Source organism: Lissotriton vulgaris, chromosome 9 (assembly GCF_964263255.1).
Source record: "Lissotriton vulgaris chromosome 9, aLisVul1.2, whole genome shotgun sequence".
NCBI classification, from domain to species: domain Eukaryota; kingdom Metazoa; phylum Chordata; class Amphibia; order Caudata; family Salamandridae; genus Lissotriton; species Lissotriton vulgaris.
In genome coordinates this window covers 179,203,670-179,217,014 of record NC_141697.1, presented here as the reverse complement: position 1 = coordinate 179,217,014, position 13,345 = coordinate 179,203,670, and the positions used below count along the sequence as shown (strand labels likewise).

Genomic DNA, 13,345 nt, shown 5'->3' with positions numbered 1-13,345 from the left:
ATTGTTGTTGTTTAACTGCCTGGGATTGAACGGCCCGGGCCTCCTCCGAGGGCACTGAGGCAGCACTTGCACAACCGTATCCCAGATAGTATGGGCGTATCAGCCCAAGAGGCACGCGGTATTCACGGACCGCAGTGGCAAACTGGAAGAAGAGAACATTTGCTTCCCAAGATGATCCAGCTTCTTGGATTCCCTGTCTGGAGGAGCACAAGGGAATGTGCCCTTGGAAGAAGAAGCTTGGACCACAAAGCTCTCGGGGGAATGGTGTTGGGTGAGGAAAATGGGATCACCCGGGGCCGGGCGCTGACAGCGGGTAATTGTCGTTCCACAGGAGCCCCTGTGTTGGGCTTGGACCAAGTGCCCAGAAGGACGTCCGTGAGGGCTTCATTGAAGGGCAAAAGAGGTTCAGAGGAAGTTACCGCAGGTGGAAACACCTCAGTCAGGAGATCAGTCCTGACTGCCACTGTATGGAGATCCAGGCCCAAGGCATGGCTGCCCTACGCATCACCACAGCATAGGACTCTCCCTCCTCCATAGCCAATGGTAGGGGGAGAAAGCATGCCAAGTCCTGGTGAAGTGTCCAGACCACTGGCATCACCCAATTCCTCTCTTCAGTCGGGTTCTTCCAGCTGGTCTGCCAAAGGGTTCAGCGACCCCTCCCAGTCCTCATCACCAACGTCAGGTCGATAGGGAACACCTGGGATGAACAAGGGAACAAAAGTACCCTTCGGCGTCGGATTCGATGTAGACTGTCATCGGTCAACTCGGGGTCCATCTCTGGGAAAAGAATAGGGACGGCGTTGGGGAAGGTTGAGTAAGGTCGACTGGCCAGGCCTGGATCCACAGGGGCCCTCTGGCACGGGAGCCGCTGGCATTGAAGGCCCAGGGCCCCCGACTGTCTCCGCAGGGCCCAAAGGCACCACCAGTGGAGAAAGTTTGTCCAAAGATTTGATGGAGGGCTTCGTAGAACTTACGAAGCTGGGCAAGGAAAGCTCCCAGCTCTCAGAAATGGGGAGAGGCACGGAGTCGTCTCTGAGTCAGGTACCGGAGACAGAGATCTGGTGGCTCAGTGACTGATCTCGAGACCTTCCCCTCGAGTGAGACCGGGAGTGACACAGAACCAACTGCCAGGCCTCCAGAAGCTTTTGGGACCGCTTCCGCACAGATTCCGGATTCATGGTCCGATAGTCGGAGCACGACTTCAGGTTGTGGTTGCGCTTCAGGCACCAGAGACACACGAGATGTAGGTCCGTCAGTCATCAGTTTGTGACAGACCTCGCAGGACATTCCTTGAGCACCAGGAGTCGAAGACTCTAAAAAGAAGTTGGCAAAAGTCGAAAAAAACTTTAGTCAAAAAAGGACTAAGGGGCAAGCTCTCTCCAGATCTGCGCTAGGCTGGCGTGGAAAAAGAAAGAACTGACGTCAGAACACAGGGGCGGCATCTAAGTAGACACCGCTACGTCATCCTGGCAACCATGACGCCAACAACAGATGCAGAGTTGACCGGCGCCACCTACCAACACGTATGGGTACTGCTGAAGAAAAAATTCTCTGGATCCAGTCTGACGCCTGGGAGTAATTCTAAGGTAAGGAATCTATAACTAATAGTCTCTTTCAGATGGAAGCATTTCAAAGTATCCCAAATTGTAACTGAAGAGGCGACTGAGGGTGTCTTCTCTTCTAACAATAATGAAAGCTTGCAGCTTAATTCTTGTACATCCATTTAGTTCTGTAGAATTTCGGTATTCATTGGCCATGCTCAGGATTTAGCCTGACGGGGCAGAATACTGAGAAACAGAGATGGCTGCATTATCAGAGATGGTGATGAGTTTAATGGAAGTGGAATAGGTGTCTTGTAACAGGGAATGGTCTACACAAATTTAATCAATTCTATTATTATGTGGGGGGGAGAAGAAGGTGAAGTCATTGTAGCTTCCAAACATCTGCTAGTGCATGTGATGTACAAAGTGAGTGCATTGCTTTATGGGCCTTAGGGGTTCTATATTTAGATGCTGAGTTCCTGTCTAGAATAGTATACGTTGGTAAGTTAAAGTCACCTCCCACAATTATACAGGATTTACTGGGAAGCAGTGCCAACATAGTAGTTAATTTGGACCAGAAAGCAGGTTTGTCAGCATTAGGAGTGTATATGTTTATTGCAAATACTTCTGAGTTTACCACTTGAAGTCAGGTAATCAACAATCTGCCACTATCATCCTGTTCTGAGGTGATGACTGGCAGGTCAGCGTTCCTGGATATTAGGGGAACTACCCCATTTGTCTTAGGCACTGTCGGGGAGCAGGGGAGGTTGTGTACCCAGCCAGCGCACATAAAGATGGCTTCTTTGTAACCAATTTTTTTTTCTTGTAGAAAAACTATGGCAGTAGTCAGAGATCTTACTATGCTTCACAGTATTGTTAAGCCCTTTTGTGTTTAAGGAGACAACTTTTAATATAGCTATAGAACAGGTGGAAAGGGCCATAATGATCTATTTTGTGTAAGTGGTGGTCGTGAGCGAACTAGCAACCAATAGATAGGATGCATTTTAAGGGGTAACATGGCTCTGTAGAGGGGAAAAATCATGCAGATAGAGAGGGGAAAATGAGAATCAAACCAAAAAACATGAGGACTCCCTACAAAATGGGAGAGGAGCCTCAAGGAGACAAAAAAGTATACACGATCATGCTCACGAGGGGGGGACAGGAACGCTCCCCACCAACACCTGCATAGGCGACAAGGAAGCTTATGTAACAGGGCAATTATTCAACACTTTGGCCATTAGGACACATCTATCTGTCAGTCAGGGGGGACCCAAACAATGTTCAGATCTGTAAAGGTCAACCTGCATGAATCCCTCTTATCAACACTAAGCATTGAACAGTACTCATATATCAAACAGACTGTAAACAGGGTGAATCAGATAACACAGGAAAAGCTTAATGTTAAATCCGAGCAATCTAAAGCCACCCCCCACCAACCACCACCACCAGGGCAATTTGTGGAGCGATTCAATCCTAACAAAACTCACACTTGAAGACAGACCTTTGGTGAATGCTATACAGCATTAGCGTACTTAAACATACAAGTCCTAAGGTATTATGGCACTTTCTCATGGGAATATAATATCTTTGTAATTAGAACTTGTCCCAGGGGGCAGCAAGGTGGCCCTGCCCCTACGTGAGAACCAAACTAATGTACAAATCATTTGCAACTTGTAAATGTAGCACAGGTTAACATGCAAACTGTTATGGGTACTGTATGCAACATGGGAAACCTAAGTAAAACAAGTAACGTGGTGTTAGATCAGATACAGCTTTTGTGTGTACCAAATGAGTACTACAAGAAAACAGAGATAATATGGAAACAACATAGCACAGTACAATATACTTCTAATGGAGATGGTAATGCAGGCCGGAGGTCAGAAACTGTAATAAACAGAATAAAGCAGACAGTGAGTCTAGAAAAGAAAGCCACAAGCCTCTTCACAGGTTCAGTAGGGTACTGGTATGTCTGGATCATCTAAAGCAGATTGCCAGAGATCAAGCAGACCATTTTATACTGTTTCGGGGCATCAACCGTTGTAGGTGATATGTAGTAGGAAGGCAGAGTTCCCTGGCGTCTTGAAAGTCTTTAACAGATATAAATCAGCAAGGCAAAAACAGGGCCCAGATTGAGCCCTAGGGTTGCGTTTACCATGGTAAGCAAACATATAGTAACCAGGTAGGTCTGGCTGATCACTACTTTCCCCCATTTGTGATTCAAAAGTATTGTGAAGAAAGGTTATTAGTTCTGTAGGATTCAAAAAGATATGTGTTGGACCTTTGAAGAGAATCCTGAACTTGGATGGCCCCACAAAAGATTATTGGATTGCTCTGTCTGCAAAGGTTTTCCTGAACAGTAGTAATACCTTCCTTCTAGTGTGCATAGTCTTGAGTTTTGGAGATCCTGGAGCCTGAATCAACTCAGTATTTTGCTGGTGAAGGGGCTTAAAGATCAGAACTTGAGAGGTCATAGGAACTTTGGTTTTGTGAATAGGTATCTGGTGAGCACATTCAATTTAGAAGTCTCATCAAACAAAAGGCCCAGGGTTAATGGGAGCCATTTTTCCAAGAAGACGAATGCAGAAGGGGGTTCAGAGTCTGCATCTTCGGGGAGACCAAATATCTGGAGATTACTACATCTGGTGCAGTCTTCCAAGTCGGTAATTTCTTGTTTAAGCGAAGTTATCATTGTATCGGATCTAGGTATATTCTTGTGATGAGCAATTATACAGTTTTCCACCATCCCAATTCTGGATTCTGCATTGGACATCCGAAGGCTAAGGTCCCTAAAATCCTTGTAAATCCCTGAAACCTCTGCTTACAAGAGATCAGTATTTGTTTGGTGCTTCTGGCTATGTCATGCACCTCAGTGAGTTTTTTCATGATTGCCTCTAAGGTGGTGGAACTTTCTGGTTTATTCTTGATGGGACATTTGCGAAGGGAGGTTCTTCTTTTGACCTTTTACGATTGCCCTTCCCATCCTTTTCCTTGCGTTGCTTTTAGTCCGCCATGGCCAAACTTCTAAGACATGGAGATTCCAACTAACCTCCTCCACAAAGAGAATCAATTTCACACAGGAGCACCATAGATCTTGTGCAGAATGGGCATAGCAGGGGCTAGCCACACAATGAGGGACAGGTCACATAGTGTAGTAAACAGTATCAATCAGGACCATGCCAGGTTCAGAACATAAACAGATTAGACCTTATTAGATACAGCGCAGGACCAGGTTGGAATCAAATGCATGGGTAAATCAGAAAGTAGATCAACTAGGAGCCTGGAAAAACAAAATGCTCCAGATGCTTGACATATTGGGACCACCAGACTCTCAGACACCAAGATTGTGCCAGGAGTTTATCAGGTCCAGCAGTAGAGTAATGTTTTTTACAGAGACCTGGCTCCATGAGGGTTCTGCGCCGGATGTAGTGGCGGCTCTTTTGCCTAACTATTCCCTAGTCAGGAAGGATAGGCACCATAGGGTAGGCTGCGAAATGGGAATTGTATTCAAGAATACTATCAAATGTAAAATTGAAGATTTCACTGCCCCTAATTGTGAATCACTACTTTTTGCCCATTCACTTACTCCTAGATTTATGTTCTCTAGTATTCTGGTGCATTGCTCCGCTGGCAAAGCTGGGAACTGGTGTCTCACCTTTTCAGATTCAGCTGCTCCTCATAGTTTAAAATCAGCTAATTTTAAGATCTTGGGTGATATTAACCTTCATCTGGATGACCTTAATTCCTCCAAAAGTGTCTCTCTCATTGCGGATCTTGGGGCTTTTAACTTGAAACTGCAACCACGGACCTATATATGTTGCAGGTCATTTGTTGGACTCAATTTTCTCCAATCTGTCTGACTTGGTTATCTCTCCCCCCACCCCTTACTCTGGTCTGATCACTCCGCAGTGCCCATCAGTATTTAGAATTGAATCAACCCTCACTCCCTCTTATTCGGCCTCAAAGGCAAAAAACAGGAGCTGGTCTAAACTGAATGTTCCAGGCTTCAATATTGTACTTCTTGACAATAGACCAGATTCTAAACAACTGTCAATTTCGGACCATGATCTTATCCAAATTTGGCTTTGGGGGCTGTGGAAAAAATGTCTACTGGCCTCTATAAAAAGTTCTGGCCAACTTTTGCCTCCTACCCCTTGGTTCAATGAAACGCTAAAATCTGAAAAAAAAACAATGCAAGGTCCTCGAAAAGCTTTGGAGATAATCTTACACAGAAGACTCCAAAACTAACTACAAAGTAGCTCAAAAAAGTATCATGGGCCTTGCAAATCTGCTCAAGTTAACATCTACTCCAAAAAGATTTGAAGCACTCAAAACTGTGCCAAAACGCTCTTTAAGGTGGTGAAGGAAATACTCGGACCCATGTTCCATCAACCTCCCCATCTCTCCTCTTTCCCACATTTAATGTGAGGAACTTGTCCTCTTTTTCACCCAAAAAGTTGAAACTATTCATTCCCAACTGACGAGCAACCATTCACATAAAGTACAATCGATTGATGCAGAGTCATCAGCAGTCACTCAGAATTTCCTCTCCGCTAATGAATCTACCCCTCAGCCCACTGCTAGCACTTCATCCAACCTTAATAACTGGCGCCCTTTGGACATTACGTCTTTTAACTGTATTCTCCAATCCATTAAATCTTGCTCTCCATTAGATCCTCTTCCCGCCTATTTGTTTCCTCAGCAGGACCCCAACTTACTATCCATGATTATGGACCTTCTTACTGCTTCCTTGAATGAAGGGGTGGTTCCTCAGAAGTGGAAACCCGTAATGGTCCTTCCTCTCCTAAAAAAAAGTGAATCTTGATTGTACTAATTTCTTTAATTTTCATCTTATTTTTTTGTAGCCTATTTTCTCTAAAATTCTGAAGAAACGTGTTAATAGCCAACTAACCTCCTTTGTGGAATCCCAGAATTTCCTTCATCCCTCCCAGTCCAGCTTTAGGGCAGGTTATTCAATGGAATACACCCTTTTGGGGGTAAACGAGTTGTTAAGGCAGCGCCTGAATGAAGAAGAAACAGTGACACTCATCTTATTAGACCTCACGCTGCCTTTGACACTGTGTCCCACCACACCCTCCTGGTTGGGCTGATGGCTCTTGATCTTGATGGTGTGCCCCTGGAGTGGTTCAGCTTTTTTCTTAAGGACCAAACCTTTCAAGTTTCCTCTTCATCTGCCAGGTCTATCTCCCATGTCCTTACTTTTGGAGTTCCGCAGGTCTTGGTGCTGAGGCCAATGTTATTTAACATCTGCATCCGTCTTCTAGCGGAGGTGGTGGGAAACTCTGCCCTGCCTCTCTTCTGCACAGCTGACAACATTCTGATTATTTTTTCTTTGTAGTCTGCGCAGGGGTACTCAGTTCGGGATTGAATAAGATCTCCCTATGGGTGCATAACAACCTGCTCACGCTCAAAGGGGTTAAAACAAAAGTCATAATTCTGGGCAAGAGGCCCGATCTTTGGGGACCGCGTAACTGCCCCATCTAGCTAGGTGCTCCCCCTACACCTACAAATAAGTTTAAGAACCTGGGTTTCATGTTGGTGAATAATTATCCATGAAACAAGTGGCTTAGTTGACAGCTACTTGTTTTGCGGTACTAAAATGACTGAAAAAGATCTTCTGGCTGCTCCCCTTCTCAGTACAAAGGACTGTGATCCAAGCTCTTATTATCTCCAGAATGGACTATGGCAATGTGTTATACCTGGGAGCTGATAAATCAATTATCCATTGGCTGCCGCTTGTGCAGAATGCAGCCGCTAGGCTTCTCTATCGGTCACTCAAATTTGCCTCAGCCTCTAATCTTCTCCTTGAGCTCCATTAGCTTACTGCATGAAGTTCAAAGCCTTATGCTCCATGTTTTAGGCTAAATCTAGAACTACTCACAAATATATTCTGGGCTTGGTCCATCCTTATCTTCCATCCTGTTCTCTGAGATCTTCTCCACAGACTTGGTTCACTGTACCAAGATTCCACCTATACCGTATGAAAGGAAGCTCTTTCGCCTATTTAGGCCTTCAACTTTGGAACTCCCTTCCAGTCTCTTTGAGAAACTCTGAGTTCCTTTTGACTTTTGTAGGGGTCTAAGGACCTGGCTCTTTTAATTCGCATACTCAGCTCTTTCACATCCCCCCTACTTTGGCTTGCGCCGGGATTCCCCTTGGGGTAGCTGTGCGCACTATAAGTCTCTTAAATAATAATAATAGCGCAATTGGTAGCGTTGGAGGCAGCATGGGCTTCAAATAATGATGAGTCCCCAGCATCCGGGGAAACAGGCATAACTTAACAGAGTAACAACATCGGATAGTCCCTGTGGTAGAGTCTCCATGGCCAGGCCACCATCTTAACTGGCGCTGTAGGGCTGAAAAAATATTGAGCAGACCAGACACCGATCAGAGTGAGTTGGGACATTTATAAGTATGGGCCGCTCTGCGTCCTCCCTAACCTCTAGATGTGGAATGTGTCATCCCCATCCTGCGCGATTGGGGCTGAGACTGAGAGCTGGGTCTGGGGCCTGAGCTGGGATGGTGGCAGAAGTACCCAACAACTGGTATGGCATCAGAGAGGTGAGGATAGCAGTGGGAGACCACATCACAGGTTTTGCGGTCCGCCATCTTGATTATGCCGCATGAGAGTGGGTGAAGAGCACAGACTTCGCAGCCCTGCATGTGCCACCACGTACTACTTGGCTCGCCAGATCCGCTGGCAGCAGGGAGGGTTGCGTTTGACTCTCAGCCTGTTATTGTTTATCATTTATGTTTAACCATTGGCTGATATTGCGGAGGAGGCGGGGCTGTCAATTTTTTCCTACACTGACGACACCCAAATAGTCTTTTCTCTTTCTGCTAAAGGAGCCTTCGGGCCCTCTTTTCTTCAAGCCGGATTGAGTAAAATCATGCAGTGGATGCAAGTCAATTCGCTTAAGCTTAATGGAGAAAAGACAGAGGTGCTCATTCTGGGGAACTGGGGAAAAAAAGAACTTTGTGGCCCCCAACACTGGCCTCCTGAATTGGGTGTTAACCCTCAGCCCACTAAACAAGCCCGCAATCTGGGTTTTGTAATTGACGATCAGCTTTCAATGAGGCCTCAAGCCATAAAGGTAGCTGCAACTTGTTTCGCCATTCTTAGATGGCTCAAAAAGATTTTATGGATGCTGCCGGAATCTACAAAAATAACTGTCATCCAGGCTTTGATTACTTCTCGCCTGGATTACGGCAACATCCTTTTTCTTGGAGCTAATAAGGAGGTAAGGTAAGGTAAGGTAAAGTTTATTATGCATAGTTAATTAAAACCAGTGCAAACATGTTACAAAAAGATCATAAAATATCATGATTTAAAACCGTTTAAAAAATTGAGCATATAATTAAATAAAAGAACAGTGTGGCTGTCGATGCGCCTTTTTACAAAGATTGGACAGTGGGTTCCCTTACTTCCTTCTGACAGTCTGCTTGATAACCTGTGTCTACATTATTGATCCCCGGTTTTAGCGGTCTTGGAATTCTTTGCTCGACCATCGCGAGAAATTTGACGTATCTACAGTTCAGTGTGGTGTTTTGAGGATTCAGGCAGGCGAGCACCGCTTGCCTTCTGGTCCTGATCCCTTTTTGCTTAAGCTGGTCCTTGAGGAGCAGTTGTCGTGGAGCTAATAAGGAGATGATTCATAAGATACATATTGTTCAAAATGCTGCTGCCCGAGTGCTCTGCCAAATTCCCAAATTCTCTTCTGTGTCTAGTTCCTTACGCGATCTCCACTGGCTGAAAGTGGAGAATCGCATGAAATTGAAGACCTTAACCTATATGTACAAGATAAAAATGGATAAGGCCCCCTGTATCTGAGATCTATTGCTCAACTGTACGTTCCTCCTCGTTCTCTTCGTTCAGATAGTCAGACAAAATTTGGGGTCCCTAGATACAGATTATCTAGAGTAGGCGGTTGTTACTTCTTTTACCCTCTCTTGCCCGCCCCCTCTTGCCTTCTGTGCCACTTTTTTCCCGCCGCTCGCGTACCCCGCGGCCCCGTCCTTTCGCTACCCATTGGCCGCCCCGCTCCCGCCTCCCAGCTGCTCCTCCCTCTCCCCCTCATATGGAGGCCGCGCAGTGGCCACGCAGCAGGCACGCCACCGGCGAGCTGAAGGCGCGCCCAGCGCCAGAACCCCTGGCCCCGCCGCACCCAGAGCACCCGACTGAGATACAACTCCGCCCCCCTCAACGGATCCTTCACCTGTCAAGCCTGCAAATAAACCTGCCTCCGAGCCTGCAGACCCCCCACCAAACCACGCAACAACAACAACCACCTCAAGTGCATCCTCCTCAACACCCGCTCCATCCACAGGCACGCCGTCGAACTATGGGACCTCATCGACACAACAGCACCAGACGTCGCCTTCCTCACGGAAACCTGGATGAACGCCTCCTCAGCCCCCGACATCGCCATAGCCATCCCGGACGGCTACAAGATCACCCGGAAGGACCGCGTCAACCAAACAGGAGGAAGAATCGCCATTGTCTACAGGAACACCATCAACATCACGACGACCACCGAAGACACACTCTCTGCCGCCAAACACTCACACTTCCAGATTCACACCGACCCCAAGATCACCCTTAGAGGAACGCTCATCTACAGACCCCCGGGCCCACGCACACAATTCAGCGACACCATCGCCGACCTCATCAGCCCGCACGCCCTAGCCTCACCAGGATACATCCTCCTTGCAGACCTGAACTTCCACCTGGAGAAAAACAGCGACAACAACACCACCACCCTGCTCGACAACCTCGCCTACCTCGGACTCAAGCAACTGGTGAACACCCCCACCCACATCGCTGGCCACACGCTCGATCCCATCTTCTCCGCCAGCAACCACGTATCCTTCAGCCACTCCGCCAAACTACACTGGACCGACCACAGATGCATCCACTTCACCTTTGAAAAGAACACAGCCCACCACCACATGCAACTAACCCCCCGCAGATACTGGAACAAAATCACCACAGACCAGCTCCACTCATCGCTGAGCCAGAACCCGCCAGCCGACACCGCCGACACCAACAACGCAGCCCACAACCTCGCACAGTGGATCACCAACTGCGCCGACGACCTTGCACTACTGAAGAACCCCCCAAGCAGGACCGGCAACAGGAAAACTTCATGGTTCACAGACGTCCCCTAAGAATCCAAGAAATCCTGCAGATCCCTCGAAAAAACCTGGCGCCATGAACGAACCACAGAAAACATGACAGCCCTCAAGATCGCCACCCGCGAACACCACCAGCTGATCCGCACAGCCAAAAGGACATCATTCAAAGAGCGACTAGACAACAACACCCACAACAGCAAGGAACTCTTCAACATCGTCAAAGAGCTCTCCAACCCCAGCGCCAGCAACAACGACATCACACCGTCACAAGAACTCTGCAACTCCCTTGCCACGTTCTTCCACTGAAAGATCGCACATATACACGACAGCTTCGGACCCCAGACTCCGCCTCCACTCACCGAACCAGCAACCCCCACCACCACCACCACCCTCAGCGCCTGGACCCCCATCAGCACTGAAGACACCACCAACGTCATGAACTCCATCCACTCCGGCTTCTCCTCGGACCCTTGCCCTCATCATATCTTCAACAAAGCCGACACCATCATCGCACCCCATCTCCGGAACGTCAAACAGCTCATTCGCGTCAGCTGCCTTCCCCGAGAGCTGGAAGCATGCAGAAATCAACGCCCTGCTGAAAAAACCCACAGCGGACCCCAAAGACCTCAAGAACTTCCTCCCCATCTCTCTCCTCCCCTTCCCAGCCAAAGTCATTGAGAAGACCGTCAATAAACAGCTGACTGCCTTCCTCGAGACAAACAACTCGCTCGACCCATCCCAGTCCGGATTTCGAGCCAACCACAGCACCGAGACTGCCCTCACCGCGGCCCCTGACATCAGGACCCTGATGGACAAGGGAGAAACAACCGCCCTCATCCTCTTGGACCTCTCTGCAGCCTTCGATACCGTATGCCATCGCACCCTAATAACCTGCCTCTTCAACACTGGGATCCAAGGAAAGGCCCTGGACAGGATCACCTCGTTCCTCTCCGACAGAACCCAGAGAGTCCGTCTCCCTCCCTTCCGCTCAGAAGCCACCGAGATCATCTGCGGTGGACCCCAAGGCTCCTCGCTCAGCCTAACCCTCTTCAACATCTACATGAGCCCCTCGCCGCCATCGCACGCAAACACAACATCAACATCATATCCTACGCCGACGACACCCAACTGATACTCTCCCTCACCAAAGACCCAGCCACTGCCAAAACCAACCTACAGGAGGGAATAAAAGACGTCGCAGAATGGATGAAGCTCAGCCGCCTGAAGCTGAACTCAGAAAAGACGGAGGTCCTCATCCTCGGACAATCCCCATCCATCTGGGACGACTCTTGGTGGCCCTCAGCACTGGGCTCCGCACCGACACCATCGGACCACGCACGCAACCTGGGATTCATCCTGGACTCACAATGACCAAACAAGTCAACGCAGTCTCGTCATCATGCTTCAACACCCTGCGCATGCTCCAAAAGATATTCCGATGAATCCCCACCGAAACCAGAAAGACGGTCACCCAGGACCTCGTCACCAGCCGACTGGACTACGGAAATGCCCTATACACAGGGACCACTGCCAAACTTCAGAAACGCCTACAACGCATACAAAACGCCTCTGCTCGACTAATCCTCGACATCCCTCGCCACAGCCACATATCCGCCCACCTCAGAAACGCCTACAACGCATACAAAACGCCTCTGCTCGACTAATCCTCGACATCCCTCGCCACAGCCACATATCCGCCCACCTGAGAAACCTGCACTGGCTCCCCGTCAACAAGAGGATCACATTCAGGCTCCTCACCCACGCACACAAAGCACTCCACGGCATGGGCCCCGAATACCTCAACAACCGCCTCTCGTTCTACACTCCCACCGCCAGCTCCGATCCGCCAGCCTCACCCTCACCACCGTCCCACGGATTCGCAGAACCACCGCCAGAGGAAGATCATTCTCCTACCTGGCAGCCAAAACATGGAACTCCCTCCCGCACACCTACGAAAGACCCAGGACCACCTCATCTTCAGGAAACACCTCAAGACCTGGCTTTTCGAGCAGTAGCTCCAGCGCCTTGAGACCCTCACGGGTGAGTAGCGCGCTCTATAAATGTTATTGATTGATTGATTAATTGCCTAGGGCCTACTTTATGGAATTTTCTTTCTCTGTCTTTAAGAAATGAGCCTAGTTTTGTGCATTTCCGTAGGATAATGAAGACCTGGCTTTTCAATCAATAAGCCTCCTTCCATATTTGTTTCTGACCTCTGCAGGCGGCGCCAGGAAACCCTTGGGTAGCTGAGCGCCTTATAAAATTTAATAACATAACATAACATTGCTGTGTGGATCGGTTCGTAGGGGGAAGCCTGGTCGCAGCCTACGGTATCTATAGCGAGGCCATCATCTTCACTGGAACCACACTGAATAGGTTGGCAAAAGTCGATTCAAGGGCCAGCATGTATCTTAAAGTTCTGCATGTTCTTTTAGATCAGGAAGCAGGAGCAGGGTCACTGCGCAACCTCAACACATTTTTTTAGCCTCGATGGCTTTCATTGTCATCAGAGTTGAGAAAGGGGGAGAAAACACAAGCTCATAAAAGAGCATCCATTTCTTGATGATCCAAACCCACCACAAATTGCCCTAAGTGATAAGTTATTTTATCTATGAATGCAGAACTTTCTTGAGGTGTTACATGTGCCAGCA

The 13,345-nt window shown here is 48.2% G+C and overlaps 1 protein-coding gene across 3 annotated transcripts in view; it reads right to left on the bottom strand.

Moving 5' to 3' along the window:
- KLHDC1 (kelch domain containing 1) overlaps window positions 1-13,345 on the bottom strand; it is a 1,440,569-nt gene that overhangs the window by 1,162,679 nt on the left and 264,545 nt on the right. The window lies entirely within an intron of this gene.